The following is a 13,845-nucleotide window of genomic DNA, read 5'->3' as shown; positions in this document are numbered from 1 at the left end:
ACTTTATTCCCATCTTTTAACCTAAATTTAAATATTATTTGGTCGCAAGATGCCAGGATAGCATGCTGGAAACCGAAAATGGGCATTTTTGCAGTGAGTTGCCTATTTAGACATCGAGCGACACTGAGAATACATCCACACAAATATTGCATATTTTCACCCAGATGAGCATCTCAGCACAGTTTTAACCAGCATAAAAAAACATGCATTCTATTTAATGACCAGCAGGGGGCGACTTATCTGGCTCTCTTAGCCGTTTGCTGATACCTACTTGGCTCAGCTTGACTAGACTCAGTTTTAAGAGTTTTCCATTAGGTGGTAGTACCTTGTACCTTGTACGGGGTTCCAAGGAATCGGAAAATGTGAGGTCAGAGTGCCTGCCACAGATCGGCTAGTCAGTGACTCACTCGATGAGTCATGAGAGCATCTTCTTCACAAAAATCCAAACTGCCTTTTTTGAAATCTTTCAGCGAGGAAAAAGGCTGCACAAAGAGCAACACTGTGGTATCTGAGTCTGACCAAAAGCCAGCAGGTATACCATTGCCTTGACGTCCTCCATTGTTGTGGTGTTTGTGTCGCATACAAATGACGTCACAGGATGTTCGGCCACATTGGAATAACGACCCCACACACGATAGTGATACTCATTTCTAGTCGGAAACATCTGAAACCGAGTCGAGTCGAACTGAGTTGGTACTAGTGGAAAACACTGTCCCGAAGACTTCATGTACCCAGACTCCGAGTATAACATTAAATTATAGTCATTACTAGAGTCATTAGCACATGTCTTGTCAATCACGTCATTAGCCAGTGAGTGTCAGGTGAGGTGTCCTCAAAACCAATACCAACTGGGAAGGGATACTGACGCCAACATCATCATTTCTGAAAATCAGTTCTTTTATAACGTTTTTGCCTGTACATAGTAAAACACAGCCAAAATTTCAAATTAAAATGCAGTCAAAAAACCCACTGGAACATATTGTGGATGCTAGGTGTAAATATTGTAATAGTGTAACAAGTCAGACATTTTAAAGCAAAAACATGGGAGTACACTGCTCAATGATAAATGTAACCATAATCAGACAAACTTATTTATTCATTGGCCAAGAAAGAAAAGAAATCACTGTCGTGGTAAATTCGAGCATCTCTAACCTTATCTTAGTGCTGGAAACAGAAGATATTCAGCTTGGGTTAGGGTTAGAACTAATAAATAGTCTGCTATGCTAGCTTGCTAACTATATCTGCTGTTTAGTGCTGGCGAGGTTAAGTAGGTTTTGTGGAAAGTAAAGTGGTGAGACTGAATTTCGTGGCAAAACCAAAACAATGAGCTAAAAAGTGGAAAAATACTCGGGTTATATTTCCCCGTGGACTCATTATAGGCGTTCCTTTACACATGGGACCCACTGTGTGCAGCTTTAAAATCTGTACCTTTAAACGCCCTTTTGGGCAGGCGTGGGAATCCCCCCCTTTCCCCTCACTGACGTGTACAGAAATGCCAGCAACCTGTGAAATGAACACATCACACCTACACAGCCACTTCACTCCCACCATTAACACTGAACTTTAAGCGTCTACAACAGCTCTTTTCCCCCTGTAATCCATCTGCACCACAAAGCTCGACTCTCCTTGGGGACAGTGTAACATAAACATGTTCAGCTTGCCTCAGTATTTCCAAAGCCACCCACACAAGCCATACCCCATCTGAGAGAAAGGGGATCTGGGTCTAAATCAGTGTTTCTTTATTTAAAATTCTCACAAAACAAACTTTTAAAAGCTAATTCCCTTTTGCTCATGCAGCCGAGAGGCAATGAAAGCCCGGCCTTATGTTACAGGGTTGTGAGACCGTGGGCAGCGCAAAACAAACAGTTGTGAGCGCTGCCTTCCTTCCTTTGCTTTACAAGGGGATGCAGATTGGAGAAATATGTTGGCTGTTGTGAGCAAATCCGCTTCATGGACTTTGACTGTTGGAAAACCACAGTCGGACAGAAAACAAGCTGCCTGGCCAGAGCTCATGTTTGAATTAGACGCAGTGTTGATTTACCTCCTGCCCAGAGTATGTAATCAAATGTCTAATGGACTCACTGCTCATTAGTAAATTAACACTTTTGAACATTTACATCATCAAGGCCGAACACGTGTTTTCAATTTATGAAAGGGAAACTTATTTTTGAGTTTTTGCTAACAGGGTGGAGATATTTTTCTCTGTATGAAGCTTTCTGAAAAATACTGAACATGCCTCATCAACCGAAGGCCAACGAAATGCCACAACACTTCTAAACACATGCCTCATAAAGATTTAAAGAGACTGTAAATAGCTACTTTAAAGGGTTTATAAATGCGATATTGTGGTTTATGTTAAAATACTATCACGCCAAATTGCTCTCAAGACAATCACATTTAATACAACAGCTAAATGGGGAGAATGCTGATGATTTTACAAATGTATACAGAGTTTTAATTTCATATGTAAGCCACAGTAGCTTTATTTTACCTGCTTGACTTTGGTCTTCATTTAATTTTATTAGGCTATGAATCTGTTCATCTGCACAGCTCTACAGAGACATAAACACTACATCCATGAACAGCGTCCCCTCTCATTTAGTCATTTATTACTGCTGCTGTAATTTATTGTGTCTCAATACGTAGATGACCGAGCTCATGTAATTTTAAATGTTTGTCTGTCTGTGTTAGTTAAAAACCCCAGTAACAAAAGATGTGGTTGTCAGTAAAAGGACATGATGTCACTGTTCACCACATTTGACTACTTTAGGTTTATAAACAAACTTGAAAGTGTTTTCAACAAAACAACAAATCCCATAGTTGAATAAAGCAGAATTAATAGATACTCTTAGAGAGCTCTGCTGAAGGCCTAATACTGATATCTTTGATAGGACTGCAGCAACAATTCTTTTGCTTACTGATTGCAGCTGATTAGAGTATACACTGACTAGTCACTTTGTTAGTGTCCAACTCCTTGTTACCACAAATGTGACTCTCTAGGGTTTACAGAGAATGGCAGAGGAAGGCAACAGTAACTCAAATAACCCTTTATTACAGCCAAGATATGCAGGAGAGCATCTCTACTAACATAACCTTGAAGCAGAAGGGTTACAGCAGCAGAAGGCCACACTGGGTAAGAGTGACAACGCCTGTCTGCTAACTGGTTCGATGAATCTAGATTTCAGATATTAGGCTCTGAATGTGGGAGAAACAACTTGAGAACATGGATCAATCTTGCCTTGTGTCGCCTTAAACTGGTTCCTTGAACATGAAATCACCAGATCTTAACCCATTAGAGCACCTTTGGAGTGTTGTGGAAGAGAAGACACCCATCATGGACGTGCAAGCAACAAATCTGTGACAATGGTGTGATGCTATCATGTAAATATGGAGTAAAATCTCTGAGAAACCTTTCCAGCACCTTGTTGCTGCACAGAAAGATAATCTGAAAAGCATTTTTCTCCTCCCCTTCTTTGTATAACTTCCCTAGTGGCCATTTAGATCCAGCATAAGCTCATTTGATTTTTGACAACACTTCTTGGGAACTGTAACTTAGTCATTATGCATGTATTCAATCCCCTTAATTATCATCTTATTGGAAAGTTTTAAAGCATAATTTGCTCACTAATGTATTATGCCAAGTTTGAACTTTCCTATTCTGTTGTAATGTTGATATCCTCTCATGGACTCTGGGTTTTAAACAGTGTTCAGTGTTCTCTAGTTTTCTCAGAGAAGCAGAAAATTGAGAGGTGAAAACTGAAGCCTGGGAGTGCCGTGCCAGTCACTGTGCCCTGGTGAGAACGAAGCGGGTGGCCTCGCTCGACTCAGGATAAAGCTGTCCAGAGGCTGCCTTCAGCATCCGTGTCTGTCTGCCAAGCACTGCTAGCATGTCCCAGGGCAGGCTGGGAGGACAAGACCGTTCAACAAGGCCTCTACATTGAGTGCAGTCCATTTAAAATAACCTATGGATAAATAAATACAGGACCTAAGTTCACTGTACAGTAATTGGCCAGGAAACCAACAGAGACAAGCTCATTTACAGTAAATGCATCAGCTTTGAGTTGCTGAAGTGCACTTGGCTAAAACTGCATTATAACGATTTGGAAATTTCAAATGAAGCATTTTTTTGACGTGTTTAAATATTCACAACGAAATGTCTCAGAAATATTACTCACTGGGAAAACAAAACAGCATTTGTGTGTCACGGCGCAAGTAAATATAGCACCATGTTAAATATAGAAACGTTATAGTGAGTCTTTCTAGATAATGGAAGAGCGACTAACACATCAAGAAAAAGACACATTTTAATAATAAATGATTTCATTTTTATTTTCAAAGACATGCAGAAATGTACAGATCTCTGTCTCTCTCGCTCTGTCTTAAGCACACACACTCACACACACACACATGCATCTGTGCGCGACACACACAAAGTGGTTAGTCTGGCCTACCTTGTTGACCCACTGGCTTAGCTGTGGTTACACGCTGGACGCAAAGCACTCATTAATGATTTGAGCCTGCTCTTCGCTTGTGCAAACAAACAGACTCAGCCCATCATTACCGTAACACCATGTGTGTGTGGTCTTCTCCCTCAGACCTCTATTGATTCTTCAATTTTCACAGGGGCTGGGGCAACACAAAACGGCGTGATTTGTCAAGTGAGTAAAGGACATGGCACATGCTGGCTTGTGGCATGTTATAAAACAGTTCACACACTGGCGGGCGCATTTTTCATCAGCCTCAAATATTGCACAGTAGTTGATGCAGCGGGTAGGGGCGCGTTCCCCGGGCAATGCCCCAAGCCACAAAACGTAAAAACACCACAGTAGGTTTAACGTCGCGTGTAAAATGCAATTATAAACCAGGGTGCTTCTCCCTCTCCACCAGCTCCACTTTCTGCCCTCTGACAAAGCTATCTTTACACGGAGAGTCAGTGCAGAGCATATAACTGTAAGCACGGCTGTGTCTGTGATGCTTGGCACCTGGGCAGGAGTTTATGGTAATGTTTTGGGTGATAGGTCAGGGACAGGAGGGTGGTGGTGGTCACTGGTGGTGGCCCTGTGGGGCTTTAAGCCACGTCCAACTGCTCTGGTACCTGCCTCTGAGGTCAGATGAGAGGGGGGCATCAGACATTGAGCATATTGTGGTTTGGAGGTGGGTGAGTAAGGAGTAAGAAGCAAGAAGCCCCCCTCTTCCCTAGAGCCTCAAGCACAGGGCTACTGCAGAGAGTCAGGCACCTCACCATTAACATCTGCCAAGAGAAAAATGCTAATGTGGTGGGCTCTGCATAAGGCCAGGTCAAAGACTCAAGCTCCGGACTTGTTTTTTTCCCCTTTTGGAATCGGTCTGAATCACATTTAAGTAAACCTTGATCAGGCACGGATTAATCATAAGATGAACAACATTTTAAGTTTTCACTAGAGACAAGCTTTAACACTGAATAGATGAGTGTATGAACACTTCAGCAATGCCAGGCAGGAATCATTTAATCTTAAAAATACATTTTACAGGCAAAATGTCCAATGGCAGATTTCCTGTCTGAAAAATAATGATTTAATGCACCTATGCTGTAGACTGAGTCTGGACAGCATGCTTTTGTCCTGGCAGGACCTCCCCGACTCACTGTCTCCAGGAGCTTGACATTTATGGTTAACATTTTTTTAAAAAGGAGTTGTAAATAAGAAATCGGCCCCAAAGCATTACCTGAGAAGGATTATTATATATCGGGCAGCAGAAACAGACAAATCTTGCAGCTACTTGCAGATCAAATAAATGTCGGAGGAGGCCGTGTTTGGGTAACCCTGAACAGGAATTAGGTAATGTTCAGGATGTACGCCTCTTAAAGCGTGGAGCAGTGACCCTTCTGTGACATTCTGACTGAACAGGCCATTGTGCATTGTGGGTGAAAGTCTGTATTTGCAGCTGGAAAATAACCCAAAAGCTGTGAATTGATATATGTTATACAATGGAAATTGAGGTGTGAAATACAGTGTTAAACACCCTGAGCTACATTCACAGTATTGTTGGGATCCCGTTTTTTTCAGCGACTGACACAAAGAAATTACAGTAAGCATCCATCCATCCATCTGATCACACCTAAAGTCAATTTAGAACCAGCAATTAACCTAACCTCCTGCATATCTTGAGGATGGATGGAGGATGGCAACAAATCCTGAATTTAAAACTTGGGGTGAATTCTGCAAGGCCAAAACTATGACTATTCCAGCCATTTTCTCCAAAGAGGAACTCTGAACTCTATTAAAGCCAAATGGAAAACCAACAAGCTGATCATGCCGTTGCACAATAGCTGCAGACCTTGATCATGTTGGCACATTATAATGAGAGATAAATTAAGCCATATCATTGTCAAACTTTACATGAATGTGGATTCGGGTGGGGGTGGTGGTACAAAACCATTTTAAATGTTATTTTGAGTCAAAGTAACACACACAAGGGCTGGGTAATGGGAAGGGTTTATTTTAAAAAAAAATTGTTTTTACGTAAGTTGGAAAAAAATTTATCATATTTGAACCCCTTCAAAGATCAATAACACCACTTTCAAATTATATCATTAAGGCAGACAACAAACTATGAGCTTGTTTAAAATAAAATAAGTCATCCTCCAATCTGGTAAACAAGAACAACTTTAAGATCCCGATGTTGGCTATTTCCTGATATATCAGTATTGACATTTATAATGGCCAATTAATACAAATATTAAAAGGTAAAGAAGAGATGTTGTGAGTGTTGATGTTCCGTAATTTTTCCATCAGGGGGCACTCTGTGTTTTCTCTGTTTGAAACTCCACAAACACAACAACCAGCTCATCCGAGCAGAGCTGGCCAGTAAATGAGTAGACTTGTGACAATAAACGATTATTTTTTAAACTGCATTGCCTTGTGATCTTAGCAATGGCAAATATTAGGGAAATCTGTGTATGTTTTGTGTGTCTGAAGGAAAAAAACATCGGCTGATTTTTAAATCACCAAATATCGGTATGAGTCGTAAAAATTCTATATTGTTCTCCTTTCTCCTTGTGTCCATGTGGAGCTGTCTGCGAAATGAGTGTACAGGGACCATCTACAAAGTGAGAGACTGAAAAATGACTTTGCCGGAAAAGATGTCATGTAGTTGGCACTCCCAGACTTCAGTTTTCACCTCTCATATTCTAAAACTTGGATCTTGTCCACACGTGCTTCTTCTTTGCATGATAGAGCTTTACTCTGCCTTTTTGTGAACATTGTCACGGTGAACTGAAAGTGTTCCTGAGCCCATGCAGTGATTTTCATGCCTGATTTTCCACCTTGTCCCTTCCACACAGAGATTTTTCCAGATTCTCAGTATCATTTGATGACATTATGTGCTGTAAATAATTAGGTATTCAAAGTCTTTACTGTTGTATGTTGAGGAACATTATTTGTAGACGCAGTTTTTGTAGACTGGTAAACCACTGCCTGTCTTTACTGTTGAAAAACTAATGTGCACTCTTAATACTTTTCATACTCATGTTACTGACCTGTTCTCAGTTACTCTAACTGGCTGCAAAAATGTTCCCCCAGCTGTTTTATTTTTTTGTAGTACAACTTATTTTCAAGACTTTTGTTGATCCTAACCCAACTTTCTGAGACATGGTGCTGCCATCAAATCCAAAATGACCTTATTTTTCTACATTTTGTTTCCTCTCAATTTAAACATTTGACCACATGTGGGTTTTGAGATTAGAAAGTCATTGGGTTCCATTTTTATTTACATTTAACACAGTGTGCCAAATTTTTTCTGACATTCTAGAAGCTCAATAATACAGGTCAGGGCTGGGTGGGGGGATAACTCAGTAGGCAGAGTGTTTGCCCCATGATCAGACCGTCATGGGGCGAAAAAAATACCCCTAAAAGAAAGTAAATCAAAATGATACTTTAGGCAAAAACTGTTAAATATATTGTAGCTGAGTATTTGGTCAATTTGATGCTTATATTATTAAAATCTCATGATCATACAGTACAAAAACAATGCATTAAATGTGCCACATCCCTAGGACTTATAAACATGATAGTTACACTTCATATGCATTTTTAAAAGTTCCTCCATTTTAAGTGAGTTTGTTAAAAAAAAAAGTAAACTCAACTTAATACAGATTTCATTTCATTCATTAAAGTATGTGCTTGATATTCAAAACCTGCTCTTAAATAAGTGACGATTTAAGCATCAATAAACCACCAAACGCAAAGAAAACAGAGCGGATCAATTTAACATTTTGCCTCAGGAGTACTTGTGAATAAAAATGGGCCCCTGTAGCCGAGCTGATGAAAATAGCTGAAGGTAAAAAGGAATAAAGAGCATTCCTTGGATGACAGTTATGATTGGTAGGTGTGAATGATCTGCAGAAAACTCCTCCAACTTCCCACAATTCGACATTATGAAGCATGCCTCAGATGAACTAACTGAAATGGTCCATACAGAAATTCGCCGTTAAAAAACCATTAAGAGGGGAAAGTAACTCTGCAAAAGTCATTCTTCAAGTGAGGTTTTCCAGGATAACAAACCTGAAGTTCTCATGTTAACAAATGGTCAAACGATCAAAGTCCTGACTGCGTAATAAAGGAACCATTATCAAACAGACATTAAAACTTAAAACGTTATTCCTTGCAGCCAGTGTTGGGAAGGTTACTTTTAAAATGTATTCCATTACAGAATACAGAATACATGCCCCAAAATGTATTCTGTAACGTATTCCGTTACGTTACTCAATGACAGTAACGTATTCTGAATACTTTGGATTACTTAATATATTGTGGCGAGTTCAGACAAGGAGGAGACGGAGGTATCGTTTGGTCTTGCTTCCCGTGAGCTAGCCAGGGAGCACAGCCGTTTATTACATTTGCAGAAGAACACACTGCCACTAGCTAACTGCTCAGCGCGGCAACCACAACACACATAGGGCGCCCTCTGACCCCGGAAGGACACACCGTCGCAGCGAGAGGGCGTCACCCGTCACCATGGCAACATACACAAAACATAACTGTACAAGCAGAACCCCGAACAGCCCTGACCCGCTACAATATTATCATGCTTTTTACAACAACGTGAATGTACTATTGCTGTGTGATTTATTACTATTACTGAAGGTCCGCGACTCCGAACTGTAGTAAAGGGACCTCTGACTAATGCTGGGCTCACACTGTGCGATTTTTGGCCCATTTTGAGCCGATTTTTGAGTCGTGCGATCGTTTTGGCGATCGGCCCGATTTTGGCCTTCATCGTGCGTCGTGCATCGTGTAGTATACGTGGGGTAACGAGAAGCGATTGACACCTCACGACCAGCTCCCGATCATCAATCGCTTGGTCGTGAGGGTGTCACCGCAGTTTGCCACACTGCGCACGCGCAAACACAAATGTCAGCGAAAAAGACGGCGTAGCACGGCAGTGCAGCGTGTGATCTGGACACAAGCGATGGAGGCACAACCTGTAGAACCATCCGAGCCCTTTCGATGTGGCCTCACAAAATTATCACGACCACAACAACCGTGAAAATAGTTGGATACATGCTGCTCAATCACAGCTGCCTGACAATGTTTTTCATTAGCAATTTAGCAAAGTTGATGGTGGTGGTGTGTCTGTGTGAGTGAAAGACGAGAGGGAGAGCGAGCGACAGAATTTCTGTTATAACCTTCATTTTATGGACGCACAGTGTGAGCACTCAGGTCGCATCAGAGCATCGGGCCGTATAGTGTGAGACCCTGCATCGTGACCTATGAACTTCTAACCCCTGCGAGTCAATCGTACAGTTTGAGCAGGAGCTGAATCGCGCGACTGAAAAAATCGCACAGTGTAAGCCCAGCATAATACGGCGGGGTCCCTGTCGGCTGGTAGCCGAAAAATAGCTCTACTTTGTTGTGTGGGTCAACTTTTCTTGCGACAGACAGAGAGAGGCGTTGAAAGGCTGCTCCAACGGAACTTGTTGTTTTCGGAGGAAAACACGAACACAGTGTACAGTCGAGTCTTAATAGCTTACTTACAACTGGGCTCGTCAGGCACTCTTCTTGGCTGCAGTGGTTATTATTATATTTACATGCTTCCAGCTCCCGTTTTTGCTCGATGACTGCTCGTACCTTTCCACTCCCCTTTTTCTCCCTCCTAGCGCTCACAGACACATAACGTGTATGGCAGTCCATTCTCCCAGCAGCACGGACTACACTGAACATGATGCTACATTCTTTAGAGCTATGCTTGTAGCATTCTGCCTGTTAGCTTAGCACAACAACAACAACAACGAAAAGGCGCTCTCTCACCCAGGAAACACACAGTCGCAGAGAGAGAGAGAGCGTCGCCCTGTAACCATGGCAACCGTAACGCTGCCGCCTGGAACAACAGAACGTAGCTGTCAAACAAAACCCAAACAGTCCTGACCCGCGACAAGATGAAACAGGAAAGTACCCCAGTGTATTCCATTTATTTCAACAAAGTAACTGTATTCTGAATACCACCTTTTTAAACGGTAACTGTAACGGAATACAGTTACTCATATTTTGTATTCTAAATACGTAACGGCGGTACATGTATTCCGTTACTCCCCAACACTGCTTGCAGCTGATTATTGTCACATATTTATATCAAACAAGCTTATACTAAACTACAGATGTTAAAAAGAAATTCTACTGCTTTTATTTTTACTAAAATGTTTTAATCCCTCTTAAAGAACAAACAGCATTCAGAGTTAAAGACGAACTTTGAGATAGTTATAATATAATAAAGGATGTTGACTGCGATCATAGGGAACTGCTAAAATCAAAATCATACATCCACATGGTGACTCTGAATGCAACTCCACAACAAAAGCAGGAACTGTGACTGCATCTTGAGACAGGATTTATGACCTAATAGGGTGGGCCAGTGCAGGCAATGGGTAAAAAGCATCTAAAAATAGATGATGAACTCTGAATTTAAAGATGAAATGAAGGTGTTTCTGTGAATGCAATGTGTGTCAATGCCGGTTGGTTCCACATTTTTTGAAAGTAGAGTGGGCGGGTGTGTATATGTTCTGTATGTGCGAATGTAAAGTAGGGGCAAAGTGAAAAGGATGAAAAACCGACAGGAATACTGTTCTGTGTTGAGAGTGCAATTTAGCATGAATCAAAAGCAGCTTTCCTGGCTCCTATTCCATATGCTGCAGTCTGCCAGGAAATGGGATTTTTTTCATATTTCTTGTAGGTAAAGTCTTTGCAGAACGGAATCAGATGAGGTATTTTTTCCCTACCAAATGTTTAAGTGTTGGAAGTTTGGGGCAGACTCACTGGCAGGAGAAGAAAGCTAAAATTTGGGAGACAGCAGGGGGGTCCGCCATATATTTGTCCTAGCCCCAAACCCTTTCTGGACACCTTGCTGAACTGAATCATGACTGCTTGTAAAATACAGAGCCCTCTATTAAATAATTTACCACCAACTGGTCTCCAGACTGCCCTGAAGTGATTCTAGTAATCATCACTGCACACAGAAATTATTTATGGTTCCTTTTCATGAGGATAAATGCCAGTTATTCCATCCAGTAAAACAGCAAGCTACAGCAACTACATAAATGACTCAGGATTTTGAATAAACTGTATTTACTGCCTTAGAAATAATATATAAATATTAATAGATGAACAATTGCGGAGTCTGTTCATCGTGTACATTACATTGCATTTTTTTTACATAATAAAAAAAAGACTTACATTTAGACTTACATAACCAGCATTTGAATAAGTGCTGGTTATTATTGTAATAAACTGCAGGCACAATGCTGGGTTTCAAAATCCAAATGAAAAGAAAGAAAACCAAATAGTGCGTGACAAAATTCATCAGTAAAGCAATTCAAATATCCCAGCAACCTAAACAATATTTAAGAAAGAAAAGACTAAATCTGGAGTTATGTACAAACTGTCTGACTGTTAGTCAGATAGCTGATGTTATAGGGAAGTCTTTTAAAAGGACCCAAAAACACAGGAGACAGAGTAAGAAAACAGAAAGCAACCGTTTTCATTAGCCCAGGTCAAGACTCAGAGACACAAAGTCCAAAAAGCAAGAATATAGAGGGGACCAAACTAGACATAGCTGTAGACAATCAAGACAGTGAGGGAGGGGAGGAAGTAAACTCAACACAGGACACAACTAACTACCAAAGTAAACTTGAATCTAACTCAAAGGACAACTTTTATACACAGACACAGACTCGCTGAACAAAAAGAACACTGAGGAAACAAAGTACAAATAATAGACTTTATAAAACAGTAAGGAGAACACAAACTAAAAGGCTTAAAATACAGGTGTGCATAATATAAACAGCAATAATTGTTAATAAAAAAAAAACACAATTAAACCAAAATGTCAATGGGCAACTAGATCTCACAGACCACACACACAGAAACGGACACAGGGGAGTTTAAAATATTAAACAAAAACATGGAGGAAGGAACAAAATATGAATAGTAAACTAGATGCTAACAGTATATAGATTTCTAAAATATGCCGATTCCAGATTTGATTAATAAATCAAGAGGCTTTATTTCACTCTGCAAGCAGACGACAAAAATTACATTATGACAAGGGGTCTAATAAAAAATTTAAATATGGATTTCCAACTTTTATTAATATTTATTTTCCATTAGTCTGATTTCAGCTTAGTGTGAGAGTCTTTATGCATACAGCAGTCATTTATGGTCATGGTAGTTTCTCACTTACATGCTTTTACTGCGAGTGCACCTCATCTTGTGGAGTTGAGCTCATAAGTAACCGGCAATAGGATATTAACTGAGGTGACAACAAAACATGGTCACATGTGTAATAAAATCTTCCTGACGAAATGTTACAAACGTAAGCATGGATGAAAGAAGCCAACAGGAAAAGCACCATCTGAACTAGTGAGCCATGCAAACTCCAGGTAAGTCAAAAAATTTGCAATCAAACAAAAGTTGTTGGCATAGCAGTGCAAACTTTAAACTAGAGGACCCTTGGCTTTTAGCTTCCTCCATGCTATGTTAACTCTATTGCTAGCATCCAGTGATGTGCTTTGTCATAAAAATACAGAAACATTAGCCTGCTGTCACAGATACCAGACAAAGCATGCATGATTAAAGATAAAAAACAAGTGACAAAGCTTGTAAAAACAGTAGAGTTCTATTTAGCTTAATACAAATAGCTGTGCCGCATTTAGGACTTTAGCGTGGCACTGGTAGCACGTTTGATAAAACATAAATATATCTGTTTTGTGAGATGTGCAATTATATAAAAATCATCAAATTAAGAAACTATTCCAAAAACTTCTTTGTTTGCATACTGGTCATGTTTCTCAGGTCTTTGTCTGAATTTCTACGAACATTATTGCTAAGGATTGTCTTATTGCATTGGAGTCACACTGGGTTAAATATGTACACTTGGGTTTTAAGGGGTATTTATTATTTTCTTCTTTTTTTTGGGTTGTATGGAAGCCCCAAACGCAATTTCATTGTTCTTGACAATGACAATAAATAAATACTACTACTACTAGTAAATTATAAATGAATGTAATTTTCACTTATTTTTTAGCCCAGCTTTTCAAATGGTGACAGGAGTTGTAGTTCAAATTAACACTGTAAAACCTGACCCATGAAATAATTGCTAGAAAATTCATATTATTTTGAAACTCTAATGTTACTGAAACTTGGGGCACTTGAAGATTGAATGTCAATTTGTATATTTGAGTTTTAATTTTTTATTATTTTTGCTACATCTGGTATTTCTGCACAATTTATTGCTCACAGTAGCACTGCAAGTGTCTGATTGTGTACATCAGGCTTTTCAGAAAAAACAAAAAACAAAGGTTGAAATATAAGCAAT

The sequence above is a fragment of the Haplochromis burtoni genome, unplaced genomic scaffold (assembly GCF_018398535.1).
Source record: "Haplochromis burtoni strain Fernald_Lab_line unplaced genomic scaffold, NCSU_Asbu1 Contig_272, whole genome shotgun sequence".
Lineage (NCBI taxonomy): Eukaryota > Metazoa > Chordata > Actinopteri > Cichliformes > Cichlidae > Haplochromis > Haplochromis burtoni.
This window is presented reverse-complemented; position numbering follows the sequence as displayed.